At 30.7% G+C, this 26565-nt stretch overlaps 1 protein-coding gene and 1 non-coding gene across 4 annotated transcripts in view; both read left to right on the forward strand.

Moving 5' to 3' along the window:
• The window catches only part of Csmd3 (CUB and Sushi multiple domains 3), a 1110517-nt gene that overhangs the window by 579517 nt on the left and 504435 nt on the right, over window positions 1–26565 (forward strand). The window lies entirely within an intron of this gene.
• Window positions 6062–6166, forward strand: LOC113179829 (U6 spliceosomal RNA). The gene has a single exon (XR_003300386.1). It is a non-coding gene; the product is annotated as a U6 spliceosomal RNA (small nuclear RNA).

Consider the following 26565-nt stretch of genomic DNA (forward strand, 5'->3'; position numbering starts at 1 on the left):
AGTTTACCTTTATTTTCTTCCTACTGTAAAATTTTTATTTTGCATTTTCCATAATTTCAAACATGGCGCAAAGTTGAGTCAAGGTTCATTTTGAGAAGTTTCAAAATTTGATGTGCAGATATCTTCAGCAACTTCACCTACTAAAAATAATTTTCATAATTACCTTGCTCTCTCTTGAGTGGTGTGTTGGTTTTTTAGATGGAACACCTGCTAAAATTTTTTTTATATCTGATCTAAAGATATCTTCTATTTTGTCATCTTTAAATTTCACATGAGATAGTATATCTCCTCTAAATTAATCATATATTTTATTGCATAGATTATTAAATTTTTAAGTAACTAGATTTGATAAAAAATTTTAAATTTTTAATCAAATGTAGTTACTAAAATATATAAATTTTGATTTTTACAATATGTTTTGTTATATTTTGCTAATTACTTAAAACAGAGTTTTTGAAACTGGACGTTAAAGAAATTAAGAGAGTAAATAAAATCTTCTCTTAGAAAACCAAAATAGAAGAAGAGGTTAAAAGTTGTTGAAATGTGGATGGGAAGGTTTTTACTGTCGATCTTCAGACTGGTTCTCATTCTCTATAACTGTAAGAAGACACATAGGAATCCAAATAACAATTTTTTTAAAGATTGGTCTGTAGTTATAATAGACTGAGAAAGAAAAATTATCTATAAATATAAAATAATTTATAACTATCTGGTTATCATTAACTTTTAGAATCTCAGCTTTAGTCTGTGATATTATCTATATGCTTTTCTATGTTATTTCATGGTATCTGTTTCAAAGTGTAAGAAAAAAGCAAACGGCATAAATCAAGATAAGTCTTTTATTTTAGTTTAAGTTTTATTTAGTTAGGATTAATTTAATGTTTATCTTGTGCATGGTGGAGTCCTGATTACAGTATCCAATAGAAAAAGTGAATAAAATACCACCAGAATCTGGAAAAGTTAATAATATCTGTAGCTTGTTAAAATCAGTAACATTTATGTTGAGTACAATAAGTCAATCCTGATTTATAGGAGATTTGTGTGTTTGCCATAACTGTGATACAAGGTGTGACACTTTATGTTCCTACTGAAATCGAAGAATAACCTCACTATCCACCTTGAACCATTTCCCTTAAAGATATTTGTTTTGTTTGCTTGTTTTTATATTGTCATTATGCAAATCCACATTAACCAGAAAGGAAGCTAGTGTTTCCAATAAATGCATTAGCATCCATTAACACTGCACTACTTTTTGCATGTATTCTCATCTTCATCTTAGAAAGTCTAAGGAACATTAAAGACATAAATAACAATTGCTACAGCTTTGTATATCACAACCATTTTGTCTTCATTAACTCATTAAATCTCATTAAGATTTCATGAGGCTAGAAATTATTACTCATTTTCTCAGATGGGAAAAATGACTAGGATGTAAGCACAACGATGATAGAAAGTTTAGTCTTACTTTGTTCGCTGTTATATTCCCAGAACTTATTGCAATGCATAACATAGTAATCAATCAATAAATATTTCTGAAATACTTGTTTTTTTGGCTTGTTTTGGGGGGTTCTGAGGATTGAACTCAGAGCTTCATGCGTGGTAAGCATTTGCTCTACCACTGAGCTACATCCCATCCCTTATTTGGGGCAAATGTGAATGGATGAGTGAAAATTAACAATAGATCATTAACTGCCTGTAGAATATAGCTGCAATTCTAAGCTTGTTGACTAGTTTTTTTTTTCCATTATGAAACATTATATTCTAGATGATTTAGAGTTTTTTGAGAAGCAGAAACTTGAGGTCCTAGTCAGTGTGAAGAGCATAAGGCACCAAAAGATTGAATTAAACTGGATTCCCATTGTCTCACTTGCTACACATAAAAAAAAATTCACATGCACGTGCATGCACATATGTACACACACTATGACAAAAACCGCCCAATTTCCAATAGGAGGTGACTATGTTGTTACATGGTATTTTTCAATTGAAAATCCATGGAAAGTCTGAAAAGGAAAAACCCTTAGTCTTTATAGAGTTCTAAAAGTGATACCTCCTCTTTTTAGAAATTAGACATTATAACAGTTTAACTTTCTGTTGTATGAAAACATATATCCTCAACAACATAGTTTTAATAGCGAACACCTATGAGGGGTAACCCATGCAATGTGATTTTGTAAGCACATGCAAGGTTTCATTTAATCACTACAATAACCCAATGATAGGTAATAATATCATCTCTACTGAAGAGATGAAGAAATCCAGGACATTAGGTTAGGTAATTTGTTTCTATCACTTATCTAGTAGGTAATAATGAGACTCTAAATTCTGTAATTTTAACTGTTGTGTTTAAAACACTTTATATTATTTCCATAAATTTTAGCATACATTTTAATTTATTTAGACATTAAATTTTGAAATAACTCTCAAAGTACATAGCCAAAGTGTAAGATTTTGATGATGCCATCTGGTTTTATGGAATGACCTACAATTTTAAAATGGAACATTTTCATTAAAGATGTTTATTTTTGTTAAATATTTAGACTTCTTAATTTTTATGATTTAAAGTGAAATCAGAGTCCCTGTGCTTCATTGCAGAGCTAACACATTCTGTTATTTTGTCCTAATCCAAGAATTTTAATAATTAGGACACATGCTGAAATAAGATGGATTTATACCCAAAAGCTCCCCTCCACATCCATCTTCCCTGACTGTATGGTATATATAACGTGAGCAAGAAAAAAAGCCTGTTTTGTTAAGCCTCTATGGTTTCTGAATCAATTTACTCATGGAGCAACATAGTGTATTGTGACTGATATACAACGTAACTTTGTTTACCCTTGATCAATTTTCTTTTTGGTTATCTTTTTATTCTTATCAAATTGTAGGTACTTTTTACACATAAAGAATATTAACACTTAGTTTATCATATACATTGTAAACATTTTCATCTAGTCTATATTTATCCTACACAATTTTTCATACCCAGTTTTCCCCTTGTTTTTGTTCTAATTTATACTGCTATTTCTTAAAAATGGCATGTGGATTTGTGTATGTCATGTGCATTTTAAAAGATTTTTTGTCAGAGTTACAATGTATTTCCTTATTTCTCCCACCCACAAAAAAATTCATACTTTAATCCATCTGTAATTTATTTTTTGTATTTTGATTGATGTTTTCTTCTAGACGTAAACATTATTGCACCAACAACATTATTATTAGATCATGATTTTCCAGAAGAACTGAATATCACAAAGATTTCACATATACTTTAATATATTTAACTAATTTTTTCTACTAAAATATTGTTTTCTATTGTCACTATTTTGGGGTTTTCTTTAATTAAAAAAAATCTTATAACCAAAACTCTTTGCTACTACTTTTATACTTCAAAATTTTCATAACAATTCTTGTACATTTATCTTCTACTCATTTGAAAATAGTTTTTTGACTTCCACAGTAAAACGACTTGAAATTTTTGTTAGAAATAGTTTCACTACTCTACGTTGTATATACCAGATATATAAAAAATATGTTCTTTATGTGTAATATGACTTGAAATGCATTCTGCTGTCATATATAATAAATCAGAAAAAAAATTAAAATATATATAAAAATATTGTCATTACCCAGTTACTCAGTTTCCCCAAATTTGCACACTTGGGCTATAGTTTCTTTTGGGCTGGTTCTATAAAATGTGTGTTTGAATAGCTTTGGTAGTATAACAGAATGATTCAGGAAATTTGTCAGTTCTGTAGATAGTTCAAATAGCATAAAAGTTACATGTCTTTTAAGCTAAGATCCTATCTATAAAATTATCTGGAAATTTTTGCTTAAAGGTAAATATTTGAGAAATTTTAATTTTTTAAATATCTATTTATATGTTTCTTAAAACCTTTTTGGATTAATGATAAGTTTGTTATAAAACATTAAAAATAATCTTCAAATATGTGAATATATCATATCTACTCTCTAAATTTTTTTTTTTACATGAGGAGAAAAAATAATAAATAGGGGAGCTAGGGTTGTGGCTCAGTGGTAGAGTGCTCGCCTAGCACAAGGGAGCTCTGGGTTCAATCCTCAGCACCACATAAAAATAAATAAATAAAATAAAGGTAATAATAATAATAATAACTACAAATGGAGATGCAACTCAGTAGTGAAGTGCTTGCCTCATATTTGCAAGACCCTGGATTCCACTGCTAGTACTGCAAATAATAATAATATTATTATCCTAATAGTTTATTTATATGTATTTGTTTATGTTGAAAGGGCAAATTTTTCTTACTCAACTTTGCTTACATCAGCCTTTCTACCTGCCCACTAGCCATCCTTTCTCTTTGTTCTAGTGATTGAACTATTTTAGACTTTGATGAACCTTATCTCTCCCAATTCTGTACAGCTCTATAGGTTTGGGCTAAACTAATCTAAACTCCCTTTGATAGTTATCAGTCAGGATCTGGGACAATTGGTATAGATTCTGGATGAAAGAAAATCTCTTTTCTGAGGTTGTTAACTGTAAGGGTCATTTCACTTGGTGCTACTGAGGGTCATCTTTTGTTATCTTATATCAATAACTTGCAACAGAGATAAGGAAGAATGGACAAATAGAAAAATATAGTGTTGTGGACATAATTGAAATCCCTAAATTTAGAACTCCCTAAAGAGAAAACTTTTTCTTGGTGTTCCATTTGTGTGAGGCTGTAAACTTTTACTTAAAACATGTTGAGTTGGAGGAGGGGGAGAAAAAAACACAATCAATCAATCAATAAAACATGGTGAGTTCAGTTTCTGTTTCTAAATGAGACTGACAACTAAATGAGCTCTGATTAACTCACTTGTTATCTCTTTGTTTAAATCTTTCAATAAGCAACAAAGGAAGCTCTATATTATACTTCAATGTTTTGGGATGTATTTATTTTCAAAATGTGTTATCATAGAAATATACTAAAAATGGGCCTCCAAAATTATAGTCTTAGAGAAAGGAATACTTATATTTAATTTAATTAATAGTTAATACACTTTTTGGCTAGTTTTGGGTTTTGCTTTTTTCAAGAAAAAAATAGGATTTCATAATTATCTTCTGCTCACATTATGTATCTGTAAGGGGAATTTTTTTTTAAATTAAACTTACCATCTGTACCTTAATAACATTATTTATGAACCAGTTCATGGTCTTATTTAGTTTTATCCTTGAATCATGAGATTGATTGAGATGTTTTGAAAATAGCACTAATCTTTAATTCTTTTATGAATAATTATGACAGAATTGTTTAGTTATCACCCATGTCATATTGTGGTAATGAAAAAAATCATGTGATATCTTTTTCTTTCTCCCTAGAGATTTCTGTTATAGCCCAGAAACAGATATATATATCTCCAATTGATTTTCAACAAAAATGATACATATGTTGATATAACACTACCCCTCACATTTTTTAAATGATATTGAAAAAATTGGATAGCCACATCCCGAAACAAACCAAAACATCTCATCTCTTATCTCACTCAAATCAACATGAAATGAATTGTAGAAGTGAAGCTAAAATTATGAAACATTTTGAAGAAAATATAATAGAAAAATCTAACTTCTTTAGGGAAATTTTTTAAAGAAAAGAACAAAGCATATTATATACTGAATATTTTTGTCCCTCCAAAAATCATGTTGAAGTTCTACCATCAATATAATGAAATTTAGAGACAGGGCTTCAGTGGAAGTAATTAGATTTATATGAACTCATGACACTAGAGTCCTCATGATGAGATTAAATTTTTTATAAAGAGGAGACATCAGAGTAACTGTGCAGTCTTTCTCTCCTTCAGCCCTCTGCTAGAAAGAGAGGTCAGTCATCTGCAGGTTAGGAAGAGCTCGCACTAGAACATGACCAGGCTTGTACACTATGTAGATTAAATTTCTTTTGTTTAAGCCATCTAGTCTAAGACTTTTGGTAATATCATAAGAGCATACTAAGACATTATAGAAGAAAAAAATTGGCAAATTAGACTTGACCAAAACCAAAATCATATGGTTATCAAAAGCCACTGTTAAGAAAATGAAAAGGCAGTGTTCGCCTTGGCAGCACATACTAAAATTGGAGCGATACAGAGAAGATTGGCGTGGCCCCTACACAGGGATGATACCCATATTCGTGAAGCTTTACATATTAGAAAAAGAAAAGAAGAAGATATATATGTTATATATATTATATATATATGCTATAGAGTGTGCATTTAGAATATATAGTGAAATTTCAGAAATCAATAAAATAAAGCAAACAACCCTATTAAAATGTGTAAAGTTATTGGACACTTTACATAACAGATACAGGCCAGGCATGGTGTTTCACACCTGTAATCCCAGCAGCCAGGGAGGCTGAGGTAGGAGGATCATAAGTTCAATGCCACCCTCAGCAAAAGCAAGGTGCAAAGCAACTCAGTTTGACTCTGTCTCTAAATAAATATACAGGATAAGGTTAGGGATGAGGCTCAGTGGTGGAGTTTCCCTAATTTCAATCCCTAGTACCCCCCCACACCAAAAAAAAAAAAAGAAAAACAAAAAAAGGACTAAGGATATGGCTAAGTGGTTAAGCACCCTGGGTTCAACACCTGGTACCCACCCCCAGGGGAAAAAAAATGATACAGAAGACTAAAATGTATATAAAAATGTTCACCATTATTGTTTAAGGCAATATAAATTAAAATTACAAGAGACACCACTACAATAAATTTTCACACATATTTGTATAGTGGTAAAATGATGATATCTGACAAAATATTTATTTGTGTACTTGTAATTTTTAATACATGGCAACAGAAATCCTGCACTATCTTTCATTGCACTCCCACAGTACTGTAATGCAAATGGATGATCCAATAAATACACCAATCTATAATCTGAGAAGGATCTATAATATTCATGTAAAACCAAAGTAACTTTATATTAAGAATTGCCATATTCTTAAAAGGCAATTCTTAAACTTTTAATTTTAAAAATATTCAATAAAGCAGAAATATAATCATGAACAAATAATATTTTTCAAGACTTCATTTGAAATTTATAATTCCCTCAAACTTTTTATGTATTATTTAGTTTTCTAGTGCCATAAAATCAAATTAGTGAAATAAAATATGTAAGACATAGCTGTTTCATTGTGTTTTATTTAAAAAATATTTTGTATTTCTCTATATTGTATCCTTTAACTAAAGTGAAATTCAATATAAGGAGATCAAGTCTTTTATAGAACACACTTTTATGATGTTTTGATATTCTTTTTATAAAAGGATTCTGTAAACAAAAAATGAAAGTGATATTTAATTATATAGCAATTAAACTAAAATTTCTAATTTCTTAGAAACTAAATTGTTTGTCATTTACTAATATAATATTAGCATGTACCAAAGCTGTATTTTTGTACAATTAAATTGGAGTACAAAATCATTTATGTAAATAACTATTTTCCTCTGGGGTGCTCCATGTGCATCACTGATTTAATATTTATAGTAAGGACAATTTCTATATCTTTAAAAACAAGGACCTTAACCTAAATAGTCTCAATTTTCTTTTGGTTCTAACATTCTTTTATTAATTTTTATGAATTAAATATTGATAAATCCACTGTACTGTCCAAAAATATTAGTCACTATTTATACATTGTCATAAACAGAGATAATTTAGTAATATTTTTTGGAATGCATTCTGACATAATTTTCTCTCTCAGAATTTTTTTCATATTTAATACCTTACTCTCTGGTGATGATCTGTGAACACTTATCCAGGGAGTCCCTTTGGATTTGACCATTCTTGTGTTTTTTGCTATTTCTTTTCTTTTCGTATCATTCCATTTTCTTTCTTGAAATCCTGTAGTTTATAAAATGAGATTTCTCTTGCTCAGGAAAAATTATAATGTCACATGTAATATTTTGTGTGGAATTTTCATGATAACATTTCAATCTGCTTCTCAGAAACAGACAGGGCATTTATGCATGACTCATGAAAACTATTATATTTGAGCAAGATTTATTATTTTTGTTCTTGTTCTTCATTAGCTTAGAGGTTTATTTTACTTTCTTTTACATTTAATACATCAAATGCCTTCATAAAACTATTGCTTCTAAAACATCTAATTTAACTTTGTTTATCTCAATCTGGTATAAGAACTAAAACTTTTCTTTCTATATGCACAGAAGTAAAATGATTGACAGTATAATATTAAGAGTTGTGTCAACTTTAAAGAATTAATTGAGTTGCAACTATATGCCAGACATTGTGAAGGGGATACAGTACACAGCAAAAAATGAGACTTAGTCATTGCTTTTAGTTTAGTAGGATGAAGACTGACACTTAATAAGTAATTTTAAGTATGATGAATACTAAGAATGAAAAAAAACAGAATGCGCTTTTTGAAGACTGTAAGAAGACTCTTAATGCAGGCTTCAGGATATGCTTTCCTAAATTGTATTCTATATATGTACTAGAAATTGCAATGCATTGTGTTGTCATATATAACAAATTAGAATAAATAAATAATTTTTTAAACAAGTTTTTCTTAGGAGGTGAACTTGGAATGAGATCTGAGGCAGAGTAGGAGTTACTGAAGTAAGAACTCGGCAGCATAATCAAGTTGTGCAGATGAAAACAAGTTTCAGTGGAGGAGCTTATAAAATTCTAGGATGTAGCAGAAGTAGAAAGGGAGTGCACGGAGGAGTAGAACCTGTCATGATTTGAGAGGGGGACCATGTATGAATGGGTCATGATAAAAGAGGTCCATTTCCTTAGTGAAGACAAAAAAATCACTCCTCTCCCTTACTGATAGGCTAATTTCCCAATTTCTCCCTTAGGACAAGAAGCAATATTTATTAAAATAATGCAATGATAGATCAGAGAAAATGGAAGATACTTTTGTGATAGTTCGTATTCTCAAATAATAACATTCAATATTGTCAAAATGTTATTTCCTTAAAACTTGATCTATAGATTCAACATAATGAAATACAATTTCAGTGGGTTTTTTTAGATATCAACAAACCTATTTAAAGTTTAGATGCAGAGGCAAAATTTACCTAAATGAACAAATAAAAATAAAAAATATATAAATGCTAAAAATAAGAGGCATAATACCTAGAGAACCCATCATAATATTGAAGAAAAAGAACAAAGTAGGAGGACTGATACCACCTGACTGATACTGCCCAATATTAAACCTTATAAAGCTATAGTAATCAAGAGAGGGGGAACAGGCAGTAGAATAGACAAATGCAACAAGGGAATAGAAAAGAAATTCCGATATGAACCCAGGTTACTGTAGTTATCTGATCTTGACAAAGGAACAAATCCATAAGCCTAAAGTAATATAAATCCTTTTTAACAAATGATGCTCAGGCAAGTGGACATCTACAGACAAAAACAAAAAATAATCTAGATAGAAGCTTTACACCTTTCATAAAATTAAGTCCAAATATATTATAGGCCTAAGTATAAAACACAACTATAAAATTTCTGAAGAAATATAGGAGAAAACATAGATGACCTTCAATAAGGCAATGACTTTATAAATATACCAACAAATGTATGATCCATAGAAGAAAAAAGTGACAAGCTGAATTTAATTAAAATCAAATTGCTGCTTTGAAAACTACAATATCAAGAAGATGGGAAGATAAGCTATGACTAAAAGAAAATATTTGCAAACAAATACTTGTGCTAAAGGACTCTCATCCAAAAAAACTATAAAAATAAGAAGGGTAAACTGAGTAAGAAATGGGAAATATGTATAGACATCTCACCACAGGAGATATATAAATGTCAAGTCAGCATATGAAAGTATTTTCAACATCATGTGGCATTAAGGAACAGGCAACAGAACAGACAAATGGAACAAGGGAATAGAATATAAATCCCAGAAATAAACCCATGTTAAAGAAGTCATCTGAAAATTGACAAAGGAGCAAAGTCAATAGAATTGAAGCAAGATATCCTTTTTTGACAAATAATGCTATAATAAGTGACCATCCACAAAGAATGCAAATTAAGATATATCAGGGAATTGCAAATTAAAATAATGAGATACTACTACACAGCTATAAGAATGGCCAAAATTTAGAATATCAACAATACCAAATACTGGCAATGATATGAAACTGTAGGATCTGATTCATTGCTTATAGAGATGAAAAGTGGTACAGCCACTTTAGAAGACAGTATCTTAAAAAACTAAACATACTCTTACTATATAATTCAGCAACCATACTCTTTGATTTTTACTTAAATGAACGAAAATGTATGTCCCCACAAAACCCTGCACATGGATGTATGTAGTAACTTTATAGTTCCATTCATAATTGTCAATACCTGGAAGAAATTAAGTTGTTCTTTGGTAAGTGAATGAATTAATAAATTGGAACATCAAATACTAAAAATCAATGCTATCAAGTCATTAGAAAATATGGAGGAAATTTGAATGCATTTTAATAATTGAAATAAACCAATCTGAGAAGACCACATACTATTTGATTTCTACTCTGTGACCTTCTGGAAAAGGCAAAACTATGACACAGTAAACTGATCAGTGGTTTCCAGAGGTTAGGAGGGAGGGAAAGAATAAATTGGCAGAGCAAAGAGGATTTTCAGTGTTGTAATTCTATTGGGCAATACCATATTGGTAGATGCATATCACTATACACTTGTCAGAACTCATAGACCAACAGAACTCATAGAACCCTAATGTACACTATGGATTCTGAGTGATAATGATGTGCCACTTTAGGCTCATGGACTATAAAAAATGTACTTCTGTAGAATGAGATTTCAAGAGTGAGGAGGTCATATTTCAAGAGTAGGGATTACCTCTACTTTTTGCTCACTCTTGCTATAAACCCAAAACTCCTCTGAAGAGTTAAATTTTATTAATTTAAAACACCACATAAAAATTAAAGGTATTGCTACTACCAAAATGTCCAGAACTATTTGAAAATGTTTCCATTTTATATTAATATAATTAAAACATTTGAAAGCTTTAGGTGACTGTTCTCATTGATAGGTTTAATACACTAATTTGATTTAGTCTACTACTCAATTTCTATGGCCACCTTCCAGATTTAAAACAGCAATAATTTTATGAGGGCATGAGTAAGCAGCATATTCTGGCCAATAACCTCCACTGTCATTCATATTGATTTTGGCTTACATGACATTTCAAACTATATTATTAATTTCAGAGGAAAAACATTGCCTCAAACTAGCTTGCAAAAACCACTCAAAATAATAAACTTTACATCTTCTGCTTGATACATACCTGGTAGCAAGTATATTATAGAATACTCTCTCTATATATTTTAGTTCAGCTGTAAAGCCAAGCACTGTGTTCACCAAATCACGGCGTTTTTCAAAGCAATTCTTTAAATACAAAGAAAATCAATTTTTTTATTAATCTGAAGAACAATAGGAATTCATATCTTTTTAAATTATTATATTGTTTATACATGTCAACAGTTTTATGGTTTATAAATAATTTCATTAAAATTAATGCTTACTAAGCATCCTCTGTATATGAAGCTGTGACATTCATAGAAAGGACACCCTAAACAGCATGAAGATGCCTCATACAAACATAAAAATTAAAGCAACACACACTTAGTAAGCGCATAAAAGAGAATTACATTGTAGTCAAGAACTATTTACATTAAGCATAATGTTTTTCTGTTCATGGTTTGTGTGCTATGAAATTGTGTAGGAAGGGAAATCTGATCTTATTTCTACTTGAGGAAAGAACCTGACAAAGACTAGGAAAGTTTTCTGAATTTAGAAAACTAATGTACTTAGAAAATATTATGTGATTATTATCTTTGCATGTCTTTTGGGACACAACAACTCTAAATTTTGGTCAACAATGATGCATAAACTGAAAATCTGATTCTCTGAGTTGAAGGAAGAAAGTGAAAGTAAAAAATAATACACCAAAAATATGTAAATGCTGTTCAAAACCGAAATCATCAAATTAAAAGCCAAAGTTGTGTTTATGGTCTTTACAAAATAAGTTGGAAGGTCAATAAAAATATGATGAAATCTGAAAAAAATTAAATTATATTCTCATTGGTCTTTTTTTAAGGACTTCATCTTAAGGATTTAATAAGATAATTGTTCAAAGATTTAAGTATTGAAAGAATATTTAACATAATGCCATTTATATCAAAGTGGGCAAATTATAACCTACAAGTGTTACATTAAGAAGACATATGCTCAAGGGGCTGGGGATGTGGCTCAAGCGGTAGCACGCTCGCCTGGCATGCGCACAGTGCTGGGTTCCATCCTCAGCACCACATACAAACAAAGATGTTGTGTCCGCTGAAAACTAAAAAAAAATAAATAAATAAATATTAACATTCTCTCTCTCAAAAAAAAAAGATTTAAAAAAAGACATATGCTCAATACATTTTAATAAAAAATAATAAAAATTACTAATGGATTTATTGATTAGCTTGCTTTATGGTAATAGTTTCACAATTTAGATGTATATCAAAACATCACATTGTACAGCTTGGTTATATACAAGTTTTGTTTTCTTATACTTCATAAAGTTTAAACATTCACTTTGAAACTGGATTTCTGTGGCTATGATTGGCTTCTCAAATCAGCAAGAGGTTTTTTTTCTTTTTTTAAATTTATACATGACAGCGAAATGCTTTACAATTCTTATTACACATATACAGCACAATTTTTCATATCTCTGGTTGTATACAAAGTATATTCACACCAATTCGTGTGTTCATACATGTACTTTAGATAATTATGACCATCATTCCACCATCATTTCTAACCCCATGCCTTCTCCCTTACCCTCCAACTCCTCTGCCCTACCTAGAATTCCCCTATTCTTCCCATGCTCCCTTTCCCTATCCCACTATGAATCAGCCTCCTTATATCAGATAAAACATTTGGCATCTGTTTTTTGGGGATTGACTAAATTCACTTATCATTATCTTCTCCAACTCCATCCATTTACCTGCAAATGCCATGATTTCATTCTCTTTTATTGCTGAGTAAAATTTCATTGTGTATATATGCCACATTTTTTTATCCATTCATCCATTGAAGGGCATCTAGGTTGGTTCCACAGTTTAGCTATTGTGATTTGTGCTGCTATAAACATTGATATGGCTGTGTCCCTGTAATATGATGTTTTCAAGTTCTTTGGTTGTAGACTGAGAGAGGGATAGTTGGGTTAAATGGTGGTTCATTCCCAATTTTCCAAGAAATCTCCATACTGCTTTTCATATTGGCTGCACCAATTTGCAGTCCCAACAGAAGTGTATGAGTGTACCTTTTTCCTCATATCCTTACCAACACTTATTGTTGTTTGTCTTCATAATAGCTGACATTCTGACTGGAATGAGATGATATCTTAGAGTGGTTTTGATTTGCATTTCTCTAATTGTTAGCGATGATGAACATTTTTTCATACATTTGTTGACTGATTGTATACACTCTTCTGAGAAGTATCTTTTCAGGTCCTTGACCCATTTATTGATTGGGTTATTTGATCTTTTTTGGTGTTTAACTTTTTGAGTTCTTTATATACCCTAGAGATTAGTGCTCTATCTGATGTGTGAGGGGTAAAGATTTGTTCCCAAGATGTAGGCTCTGTGTTCACCTCACAGATTGTTTCTTTTGCTCAGAAAAAAATTTTAGTTTGATTCCATTCCATTTATTGATTCTTGGTTTAATTCTTGTGCTATCAGAGTCTTATTAAGGAAGTTGAGGCCTAATCCCACATGATGGAGATTAGGACCTAAGAAGCAAGAGGTTTTATACTAAAATGCAGAATACTTGCAATTGTTTTAGTAGAATAATCTATTTATAAAGAAAAAACATGCTCTCAGTAAAATTCAGTCAATATAATATAAATTATATATAATATAAACAAAATACAAAATAAATATAATATTATAAAAAGAAAACAAACTTAACCCCCTCTCCAAATGCAAATGACTAGTATGACCACTAAAATTATGATGAGGTGATATTTAGGCAAACATCTTAACATATTGCTCTTTCTGTATATTTATATACAGAGAAAGAGTTTTATTATACATGCTATTTTCATTCTCATTTTTTTCATTTAAAATACCCCAAAGAATATTGCTGCTTATTAACCCTCTCTGTGACCACATACAAATATGAATTTGTAAATTTTATGATTGGTCTTTAAACCAGTGAATCAACCAAAAATTCTAACCCAAATAGTAATGATGCAGATTAATGGAAGCTTCTGAGGGAAATGTAATGAAACAATATACTAATCACTGCCTTAAGGCTAAAGTGCAATTTTAAAAATTAATTTTAATGTTCATTAACATTCAGGATTCTATAACAAGAATTTTGGCAAAACTTACATAATCTCAAACTTCTTGCTCATAATGTGCCTTAAGGCAATTTTTCCATCATTTTTAGATCTGAAGATAGTAAATCAAGGTCCAATAAAATAAAAATTTATAAGAGACCCCAGAAAATATGCCTCTAAAATAAGATTTACAAATCTTTGTGTAGTAGATTTAGAAGGCAGTGAGATGCAGTTATATTCAATCAAATCTATTTTATTGATACTCATCACACTTGAGACATACATCCTAATTCTAAGTCCTAGTTGAGTCTACACTTAGGGGTCCCAGATACTCACCTGTGACATTTGTTAAGTCCAGGTCATCAGAAACTTGATCTGGGCTAGAGGAGTCTGGTACAGAGGGGACAAAAGCGAAGGAGGCTTCCATCTCTCTATCTGGGTCCTGTTAGTTCCATCGCTCCCCAGAAGTCTGGGTTTTTAAGTCCTAGTTCAGTTGTGCTTGCAGCAGATAACTGGGTGAGGTCTGGGGAGTACACACTGGGTTTAGACTCTTACATCACTAACTTAAGTATGTCTAAGTCTGCAGTTTATCTAAGTTTTGCAGTTCACATTACATCATGGGCACATTGCTTATACTCTTTTATTCAACACATGCACTAATTATTATAGTCAATAATCCTATAATATTTCTGGTACTCATATGAGGCAGTATATCAAGAGTAAAGGAAATTTGAAAACATTTTTTAAAATTATGTCTTTTTGACAGTTCAAATTCTTGTCACTTAAACCTTTTACACATGGACATTTCTCTTTGTAATATGATAGTTTATTACTAAAAAAAAGTAATTTGGGGGTAATTTAGTGGAAAATTTTTATGGAGACAATAAAACCTGATAAACATTAATCAATAAAGGGAGGGAAAGCAATAAACATCCGTGTGTGGTAAGAACCCTATTTTGTTATAGTGCACTTCATTGATCATGTAAATTAGAAGAGTATGACCATTGTGCATACAGCATTGATACTGCTGTTAATTTAATAAGGAAACAACTGGAAAACGTAAGTAGGGCACACTGTTCTCTAATAGAAAAACTGGTCTCAGATAATGTACTTTATCCCTATGTAGTTCACTTGGAACTGTCAGGAAATATAGTAACTAAAATTTTTTGTACACCTATTATATATCAAGCAGCATGTCAACAGTGTGTTATCTTATTTTTGTACATGTTATAAAAAAACATGAAATCAGTTTCATAGTACCCAAGGATGCTGTCTTAATCATTTTAAACTGCAATTTTTAACACAAGTCACTCTGGACATTGTTAAATGGTATTCTTAGTTTCTAGAGTTCAGATTTACAATGTTATTGTAGAAATCAGAACATTTTCTAAATATGTATATTTTGGACAATAATGGGAGGATAGCTATAATATGCTTAGAATATAAAAATGTGTTGCTTTACACAGAAACTAGGGTGGTAAAGTGAGTAAGGACAGATTCATGATAGTAAAAGCTGATTTTCTTTTATTTTAGTTAATCAGTGTCATATTTAACTCATCATATGACCACTCAATCGTGAAAAAAATATGTGCATTTGTCCTGCTTCTAAATACTTCTATGGTGAAAATCTATGTGGATATTTAAGCATATTAATTTGATCATAAAAATATTCATTTTTATAAAATTTAAATATGAAAGAACACTGATTTCAAATTAGTAAAAAAGCTAACATAAATTATTCCTTAATAATACAAGCAAAAAGTAAGGAGTTCAAATTAGTAAATACTTAATTCAGTGATACTTTAAATTACAATTCATTTTCATTCAACACTTATTAAATAGATGTATTATGGATTTACACTATGACAGATACTATATCATGAACCCTTCTTTTAAAGCAAGTCATACTTTGTCATTCAATAAGTACAAAAACAATAAATAAAAATTCATTGTTAAGAATGTAGCAATAGTGCTCAGTTTTGAAGTGCTCCTGGGTTCAATACTCAGTACCAAATAATAATAATAATAATTATTATTATTATTATTATAATAATAATAAGAGAAAGAGAGAGAGAACATAGCAACAGAAGTTTATACAAATTACACTGGTTGCAGAGAGGGGAGTGCAATTGATTTGATAAAGGGACAAGGTATCAGGGACACTTCAGATAAAAGGTGGTATCAGATCAACAAAGATAGAGATGTAAGGGATGGACATGCTAGTATAAAAAGAATCAGCAAAGGCTCAGAATCCTGAAAAGCTTGGCTTCAACAGGCCAACTACAAGTAATTATCATTTCTGAAGCAAAGTGGTAAGAATGAAGGAATACCAGCAGAAACTAGAAATATGGTTTTAGATCATATGGTTTTAGAAAGGATTTAAGTTGTCAATAGTATCCTATGATTTGTATTTGGATAAGATCATTCTGGTAATTGTACAGAAGGTAAATCATAGGTAGAGAGTGAATTAAAAGGCTATTACAATTATACAGAAAAGAGATAAAGAACCTCTGACCCAAGATATTGGTAATTGAGGTTGTAAGACAATAGACCTTTACCTTTAAAATACAAAACTGACTGTCCCTAATGTCCAAAAATAAAAATAAAAAATCCTGAGAGAGTAGCATTTAAGTAGAGGATAATTAAAGATAGCACCCAGATTCCTGCCTGAGTGGGTGAATAGCTGTGACATTACAGAAATATATGTGGAAAGAAGGAAGATCAGATGTGAAAATAGGGAAATAATTTAGATTTGCATTCATTTCATATTATTTTATTAGACATCAAATTAAACTGTCAACATGAAACTAGAACTCAAGGAAGATATTTGGGCTCTTTATTTAAGAAATCTGGGAGAATAATACTACAAATTCATTGGTAGATTTGAGGAACAAGTTAAGAATTATTCATTAAAATGTGGTGATCATAATATATTGTCAGTATGTTTTATGAATAAGCTCTACAATTCTAAGATGAAATATAAATCCTAAATAGAAATTTTGATAGATTTGATGACAATTAGGATAGTGGACACTGAGCAATTCATTCAAGTGTCTCTGAAAAAATTCTAAGGCATCTATCAAGAGCATAGATGGAAAGAACAATCATTAGCAGGAACAGCAATCTGTAAGGCATACTTACAGATATAGTGTGGAGGGAAGAATCAAGAATGTGTGGCTTTTCATACCTGATGATTTCTATTTTCTTCAATTAGTGAACATAGCAGGCTTGGAATATTTACAACAAAAGGAGGAAGAAGTAGAAAATGTATCAAAATGAGTATAATTGTGATAGCCTCAGAAGCCTTAGGTCCAAATGTGGTAAGGAAGTCTGTGTTCAAACAAATTTGTTCAAACAAATTATCCCCTCCCACTTTTGTGTTGCATTGTCTCTACTTTGGCAGAGAATGGGATATTTGTTTATCAGTATTTTATTATAATCTCATCTTAGTGCTAAAATTAAAATGTTAATTTCTCATATAAATCCTTTTGTCAAATTCTGCTCAGTCATTTCTTGGTTTGACAGAGTTCTAGTAGACTATTAGGGCACATGAGAGCAACAGGTCTTGTTCAAGTTTTTCTTTTTTTTTTCTTTTTCCTCCAAGAACAGTAGAGTTGGAATTAATAGCTTAAATGTGTACTCTGTTTCTTTACGTTTCTTAAAATCACTCTATACTGTTGCCTTCCTTTGTATGCTGTTTTAGAAAAGTCTGATACCAGTCTCATTCTCATGCTTTTCTAAATTATATCAGATCATAATCTGGAGGCCCTTAAGGATTATTTCCTTTTCTTTATCCAAGAGATTTATTAGAATTTGTCTCAGAGGTGACTATACTTGGTCATTTTTCTCTGGCACCCACTTGGCCCTTTTAGGATTATACTTGAGGCCTCTTTTATCTTTGGAAATTTCTGTAGATTTCTATTCCTCTGTTCAGATATTCTTCAAAGATAATAAATAAGCTTGTGTTATTCATGGCTCTTCCATTTCAACTACATTTTCTCTAATACTTTAAATTATTCTTCATTCCATTTTCATTTTTTATGGTTTTTTCTTGCTTCTATTCAATGCCCTTTACTAAATTTTCACTTGTATCTTTTTCCTTTAGACTCCTTATAATTAATATTCATTTTGATATTATTTTATCATTTTCTTCTACTACCTTTATGAATTAATTCAGCTTTCATTCCATTAAAAACAGTTTTCTGTCATTTATAGTTATAGTATGTGCATTTTTTTTTGTACCAGAGATTAAACTCAGAGGCACTCAACCACTGAGCCACATCCCCAGCCCTATTTTGTATTTTATTTAGAGACAATGTCTCACTGAGTTGCTTAGCACCTTGCCATTGCTGAGGCTGGCTTTGAACTCGTGATCCTCCTACCTCAGCCTCCCCAGCTGCTGGGATTACAGGTGTGTGCCACCACACCCGGCAATAGTATATGTATTTTTGATTCAATGACATTTTTATATCTTCAGTTGCCTATTTAAGGATATTTAATTTTTAAGTGGTATTATAATTTTATTTATCTTTGTGGTTATTTCAAGGAGAGAAATTTATCATAAAAACTGTATCAATTTTTACTTCTTATTTGCTACAGAAGTGTTTGATAGATGTGATTGGCTTTTCCTACTCCTGTTCATTTCATGGAAAATGTTCTTAGTTTGAGAATGTTTTTTTCTGCACTCTTGTATTTTATGGATGATATTGATGAGGGAAAGAGGCCTATCTTTTTTTTTCTTTCTTTTTTACTTAGGATTCTTCAGTTCTTTTTTATCCTTTTTTTGTAATTTTATTTTAATGAGTATTTCTCTTTTTCTATATTTGTGTATCTTTCTTATTACTAATGGCTTCTTAGACTACAACCTCCAGTCTTATATACTTTAATGTCTTCTATTTAATCAATACTGTGAAATGCCAGGTCTTGACATATGTTTGATATTCTGGCAATTAATGTTTAACTTTCTATTTATGATGATGATTTTACTTTGCTTTACATATGTTCCCTGTGAACTTTATTGCACAATTTTTTACAGACCTTAAACTTACCCTCCTAAACTCTCCATATTCATTGCCAGGAAAGTGGGTTCTGTGTGTATACTTCTATTTGCAGACAAGTAGAGGATACACTATTCTTTTGCCTATTAATGCTGGAGGCATAGGTCATGCTTAGTTTTATTTTCATATTTGTTATTTATGTTTTTTAAGGAGAATATAGGGGAAATTGAAAATCAGGTAACTACCAATTTTCTCTACATATATTCATATGTTGTTGACATTTAGAGTTGACATAGAAGTTAGAACTCATCAAGTTAAAAACCCTGGTTCATGGATGAAAATATAGGACTTCAGAGAAATTATATGAATAAGTCAAAGTCAAATAGCTATTATGAGCAAGATATAGCTCAACTCTGGGTTTTCCTACTCTATTAAGACCCATTTCTTTTTCTCAATACACTATGTTCCTTTTAAAAATTAAATGCAAATCAATAATTTTAGGTTTATTATGAATGTTAAAATGATGAATTATAAAGATCATAACTGACTAATAATATAATGAAGGATATTTTAGAACAAATTAGATGAATATTTTCAATACAGTTTATAATGAGTGAACAAAGTAATACTCGTTGAACCTGAAATATTATTGTCTTAGTCTGCTTTACACTACTACAAAAGAATACCTGAGATTGTGTAACTTATAGAGAAAATAAATTTATTACTTACCACTGGAGGCTAGGAAGTCTAAGATCAAGAAATGGACAGACTTGGTACCTGCTAATGGCCTGGTATCCATTTGTGGGATGGGACCTTGAACCCTGTAATTTCTTAAGAGGACAAAAATATAAATCCTCACATGGCATAAAATGGAAGAGCCAAGAAAAAGAGTCCACTCTCCCAATTCCATTTATAAAGGCATTGAACCGACTTATAAGAATAGACCCCTCATGGTGAATTTGTCTCTTTAAGACCCCATCTCCCATTACTGTTACATAGACAACTAAATTTCAACATTACTTTCAGAGGGAACAAATTTTCAAGACATAGCAATAATTAACTGGAAAAAACTAAGGGGTTTTTAGTTTTAGTTTTTAATATGCTTGGAATATGCTGAGAATGAAAAGACAGATTGCTTTGTATTTCAATAATATTTGCTATATTTGAAAACTATAATTATGTCCCTGCACTACATTATTATGAATATAACTATCTCCTCACTTCACTATTTGTCTTTAATTTAGAACTTGCTTTGGTAGAACACTAATTTAATTTTGACTCATTACACTTAAGAATAATCAGTTTATAATAATTCATTGATTCCTAAGTTGTCAGCATCACATATTCTTTGCCTTTTAGTCAGATAACCATCATCTTCAAAAGTTTGACAAGTATCTATTGTATGCACATTTTAAAACTGTATATGTATATAAGCATTTACAATTCATATCAATGATTTTTCTGTACATTGTGAGAAAATGTCTTTTTATTTTAATGTAATTCTGATTTGAGTCAAAGAAAATAATATTTTATTTAGTTTGAAATAGTCAATTGAGAATTCACTGAAAAACAATCAAAATATCTGATTAAGTGAAATTTCATCTAAAAGTATAATTTCTGAGATTCAGTCTATTCAAAATGTTATTAGCCAATTATGTTTAGTAAAGGTTATAGACATTGAATACACAAAAGAGCTCACAAATATAATATCCAGCCTTTCCTAATATCTTCATACTATTCATTATATTTAAAATCTAACACTTATTTTTAATTGATGATATAAATTTGGAAATTTGAAATGTAATTACCTTTTAAACTTCCCTAAAATATGGCTAATATCAAAGTGTTTTCATACACTTGTACAACCTTACCAGTGTCTAAAAGGGACCCTGGTAGATGAGCTCACAGAGAAATTATCAAGGGTAAGGAAAGCCATGTATACATATTAGGGCTTAGAGTGGCTTAAGTTTCACTTAAAATTAAAAAGTCATTGGAAGGGACTGCATGATGTGCTGTAAATACACCTTGAGAAGGCAACCACAGAAGCAGAGAGCAATTAACGACTATTCGAAGACTAGGAAATAGATCATTGTGGCTTAGAGCAAGGTGGCAGCAGTTAGAAGAGGTGAGACTGTGGAAAGAGTAGGCTCAGGAACAAAAATCTGAAATTCTGTTTAATATATGTTAAATTTGAGACATCTGCTTATCTATAACATAAGTTTGTGAAGTAGAATTTGGATACATGTAATAATAGCTTATAGTAGAGGTGAATACTCTCTGAGATGAGCCATGCTAAATGACACTAAAAAATCAAGAAAGACTGAAAATTGACAACTCATGAGGCAGAGTAGCTGACCTTTACAAAAATGACTGAAATGGCTATGTGAATGTTTGCTGAAGGAGGAATTATAGGCAAATATGTAAAAGGATATTATGTGGAGGGAAATTTGGGGTGTGAAGAGGTTTAAGGGTTTTTTTTTTTGTTGTTGTTAGGAGGATATTTCATAGAGTCTCATGATGATCTGGATAATCTAGTACACTATCACTCAAAGTGCTGGCCCAAAAAGGAGAGTGGTGCACCACATGGTTGATTTACATTCTGGAAAAATCTTTATTTTTAAGGATATTATTAATAAACATACAATGAACTTTATTTTTAGTCTCCCCAAAGTGGTGGTTCAGAGAAAATTGTTGAGGCAATGGAGAAAAGAGACAGATGTAGAAAATGGTAGCAGCTTCCTGCTATTCTAGCCCTGAGAAAACATATATTCTTCATTAATTTTTTTCAAACTGTGCCCCAACCCTGATTTTTAGAGCCAATTGTTGCCTACCAGGATCATGAATGATACATATTTATCAAACCTTTATTAATACATTCCTGTGTTAAATTCTTTATCAACATGCATGCATTTATACATATTTATATGTGTGTGTTTGTGCATATGTGCATATAAATATGTATATATATATTTTTATGTATGGTAAACGTAAATAAATCTATCTACAAATATGTATATGTATTTATGTAAACATAATTTATGTAAACATAACTTACATAAACATTTATGTAAACATGTAGCTTTGTTAATTATTTAAGTTTGTTTAAAAATAAGGGACATAAACAAATTGTGTGTCAAATTCCTTGCAAACCACTAGGTTCTTACTCATAGCTACACCTTAGAATCACATGGCAAACTTTAAAAAAATCTGTTCCCTTCTGTAGAGAATCTGATTTTACTCATTTAAAGTGGATCCAGAGATTAGTTAACCCATGGTTAAAAATTTCCAGGGGATTCTAATGCATAACCATGCTTGGGGACTACCTTGCCAGGAATTCAGAAGAATTAAAGATTGCTCAATAAACTCAATGAATTAACATTCTAGCAGAGTGGGTCTTGTAAATGTCCATTTTTATTCAATGGACATGATACAGAAAAAGACATTTATGGTGAATAATTTGAGATTATTATAAAATAAGTATATACATTAGTGGATAATCATATTAAAATGATTTAGACATCTATAAGGAAACTCTATAGTTAGGTATTAATTAAAATAATAATAATAATAAAACTTATACAATTAGTAGTTATTAAGCATAAATATGATCCTTTCTTTATAAAATTCCAAACAGTTCTATTGGAATAGGTATTATTATTAGTCAGTTTTTACACATGAGAAAACTGAGAAACAGAACAGTAACTTGTACATGCCCATGTAACTAGAAAATATCCAGGCCAAGATTTGGGACCAATCCATATGATATAATTCTCTATGTCCTAACCATTGGTCAATTTCTCTCAAATTAAATGTTGGTTATTTTCTACCCTGATTGGTTTTATGTATCAGTTCTGTTTCATTTGATTCTTTTGATTCATTTGATTCTTAGTCTGGGCTTATTCTGCTCCATACTGCCTTCATACATTTTTTTGCTCTCCAAATGACTAAATCCCTGCAAGTAGCCCAGTGTCAAATTATTGTAACTTCTAAGTCATTGCTGTCCTTTTCTACAGATCCTTTTAGGCTGAATGTGCTTCTTGACTTCTCAGTTCTGTCTTCATGCATAGTTTCATAGTTTCTGCTTTCTTCCAATATTTTTTCCTTTACAATTTCACCCCCTTACTCTGTTTTCACTTCATTAAAGCCAAAATTACTATAGAAAGAGAATTATTCTATCACTCATTGTACAGTACAAGATAGTCCATCATTAATTATTATTCCTGACCTCCTTTATTCTTTACAAAAGGATTGTAAGCAAAGAAAGTATTTACATTTTGCTGTTGTTTTATAGAGGTTTGCTACCTTGCCCAAGGTTGCAAATCTAGTAAGTGGTTGAGCTGGGATTTAAACCCCTCAGTTCTAATTCCAGAGTTCTTAACGACTGCAGTTTGCTGTGCCATTATAAAGACTTATCTCCAAAGTTAGAACATAAGTTCTGTCTCTCTGGTGCTGCTTGTCCTTTTGCATTAAATTGTCCCCTGGACGTAGCAAAGTGGCCAACTATCAAAGGAAATCAACCTTTCTATCCCTGGGGCCATAAAGAACAGCAGAAATGCTTTCTCAGGGTTTTGTTTTTATCATGTAATGTCCACTGTATGATAGTTATATTACTAGCAAAGATGCTGATTTTTAAGAATTGTCAGCATAGTCCTCATTATATATTTTCTCAAATATAAGTTACTGAGACATCTTTATTTATAGCCATAATTTGTTGGTACTTTATAAACATATTTACTTTTCCTTATCCTATATACCAAATGATTGACAAACTCAAATTCCTAGAAAACATAAAGAGAAAGGAATATATAGGAAAGCATAAAAAAGAAATCAATTTCTGATCTTAGAGACAGCCTCTGTTCCACACTAATATGTTTCATTTGACTTTACAACTTTTTACTAAAAAATAAAAGTTAAAAAAAATAAATTTCAAGTCTACCTCTTTTTCTGGTCAGTTTAATTGCTATTAACCTACCCAGTATGGAGTAATATGGATTAAATTCAAGTAAAGTAGTTTTAATTTTTGTCATTCATTTTGTTTAATGTATTATTATTATTATTTTCCTCTCAAAGTAAATCTGTGTCTCTGATTCCTTGTCATTTTTAAAAATAGAGATGAGGACTTTTCTCCAATGTAAGCACTGATGCAGTAGAATATATTACATTGTAGAAAACTCAGTAAGTGGAAGAACAGAGCAGTATGAGAAAGACTAGTGGCAGAAATCAACAAATCTTACAGGCTGTGAAGAACTCTGAAATCTCCAGTAGTTACATTCCAAATAATTAGCTTTAGAAGCCAGGTTAAATTTCAGTAATTCCTGAGCATCATTGATCATTTAAAAAATATATTCAGTCTAATGCCTTTTACCTTTTGCTGATATTGAAAGATACTATTAAAAATTTACATTTTAAGTGTGCTCTTTTACTCTAATAATCATTCTTTCAGTTCTCTTGAATTTTCATATTCACTATCATATTACCTGTATCTATTAATTATTTTGTCTCTGCTTTCCAGTGTTTATATTTTAATACATGTTGTTGTTCTTAGTTCACTAAACTCTTCATTATGATTTCAGTAGAATTGGTAGTAGCGAACAATATCCTTACATAATCCTGAATTTAAGTTGCCTCTAACTTCTCTTTATGCCATAATAAAAATTTAAGTCACTTTCTATTTTGGAAAAACTTAATTTTTAAAAATTATTCTCTTTTTCTTTTTCAAATCAGGAATAAGAGCTGGATTTATTGAATTTTTTGTGTATATGTTGAGATATTTTTTCTATAGAAACATATAAATGATTTATAATACATTAATACATTTTGTCATGGTAAACTATCTTTGTATTTATTTATTATCTTTGCATTTGTTTCTGGAATAAATCTAACATACATAAATAAATAAGTGTGTGTGTGTGTGTGTGTGTGTGTGTACACATACATATATTTGGTCAGGAAGTTTATCTAAATGGAAATAAAAGAAGAGTTAAGATCCAGATGCAATGAAAGAGATTGGCATGAAATGGTAACAAAGGTTTCCCAGTGAGAATTGGAATAGAAAATTGGGAATGAGGAGATGGAAAAAGAAAACACACACACACACACACACAGAGAGAGAGAGAGAGAGAGAGAGAGAGAGAAAGAGAGAGTAAGTAAGTACTTAGCATTATAAGCCCTTCAAAAATGCTTACTGAGTAAAGAATGAAAACTGAACAGTCAAGAAACAGATTGGACACATGCAATAGAATTTAGATTAGGAAACTGTAGTCTGGTGTCAAATGAAAAGTTACATCTACCACCTGTTGCTTACTGGATTACAGTGTTCATTGTTTGTCTAACCAAAACAATGTCCTGTCTTGGTACTTTATTTAAAAATTTTGTCTCATGAATTCAACTATCATATTCACTTCAGCATTATCCTAAAACCCAAACTTTTTCATTAAGTCTTCATATCAACTCTCAGGAACTCCTCCTGCCACCAAATCTTTTGTATTGTTCAAATGCAAATCCATCCTTATTAGTGCTTTTTAGCCAGTGTGTTGGAAGCTCATTGTTTCTTGCATGACAATTAAAACATCTTTCCATGTGATTTCTCCATTTTACTAAAAATCATCAAACTAAAATCTAAGATATAAACCTGACCCTATTCCTTCTCCTTCTCTTTATCTTTAGTGGCTTCTTCATCTCTTCGGCAAAATCTAACATCTTTATCAAGATTCTATAACTTTTTCTCTGATGAGATCTCATTACTCATTTTTCCATCACCTATCCCTGACTATGCACACCAGCAATATTCTGTTTCCTGAAAAGAACATACTACTTTCTATCTCCGCTCTTTACTCATCTTATAATACTTGTCTTTCCTTACAAGTTTTTCCTAATCTTCCATTGATATCTTCTCATCTCATCACAGCCACTAGATTTCTCAGAATTTACACAATTCTGCATAAAATTATCTATTATTTTTTTCTTTATAGTTAAAATATGGTTCTGTTCCACCAAATGATTTTTTGGGGGTGTGATTTATAAATAGCAAATATTTTTTGCTATTTTTTGTACAATTATTAAATATTTTAAAGTTTTATCTTTTCTAGAAAAATACCTTTGTATGAAACATATAGCAAAATATCATCTTCTATTCACTTTAATACCTCACATAACTACCATTTACATCAATCAATTGTCTATATACCATGGTGCAACAGAGATCAAAAAGAAAAATCTGTAAGAACTATGCTAAC

This window comes from Urocitellus parryii, chromosome 7, assembly GCF_045843805.1.
Source record: "Urocitellus parryii isolate mUroPar1 chromosome 7, mUroPar1.hap1, whole genome shotgun sequence".
Classification (NCBI taxonomy): domain Eukaryota; kingdom Metazoa; phylum Chordata; class Mammalia; order Rodentia; family Sciuridae; genus Urocitellus; species Urocitellus parryii.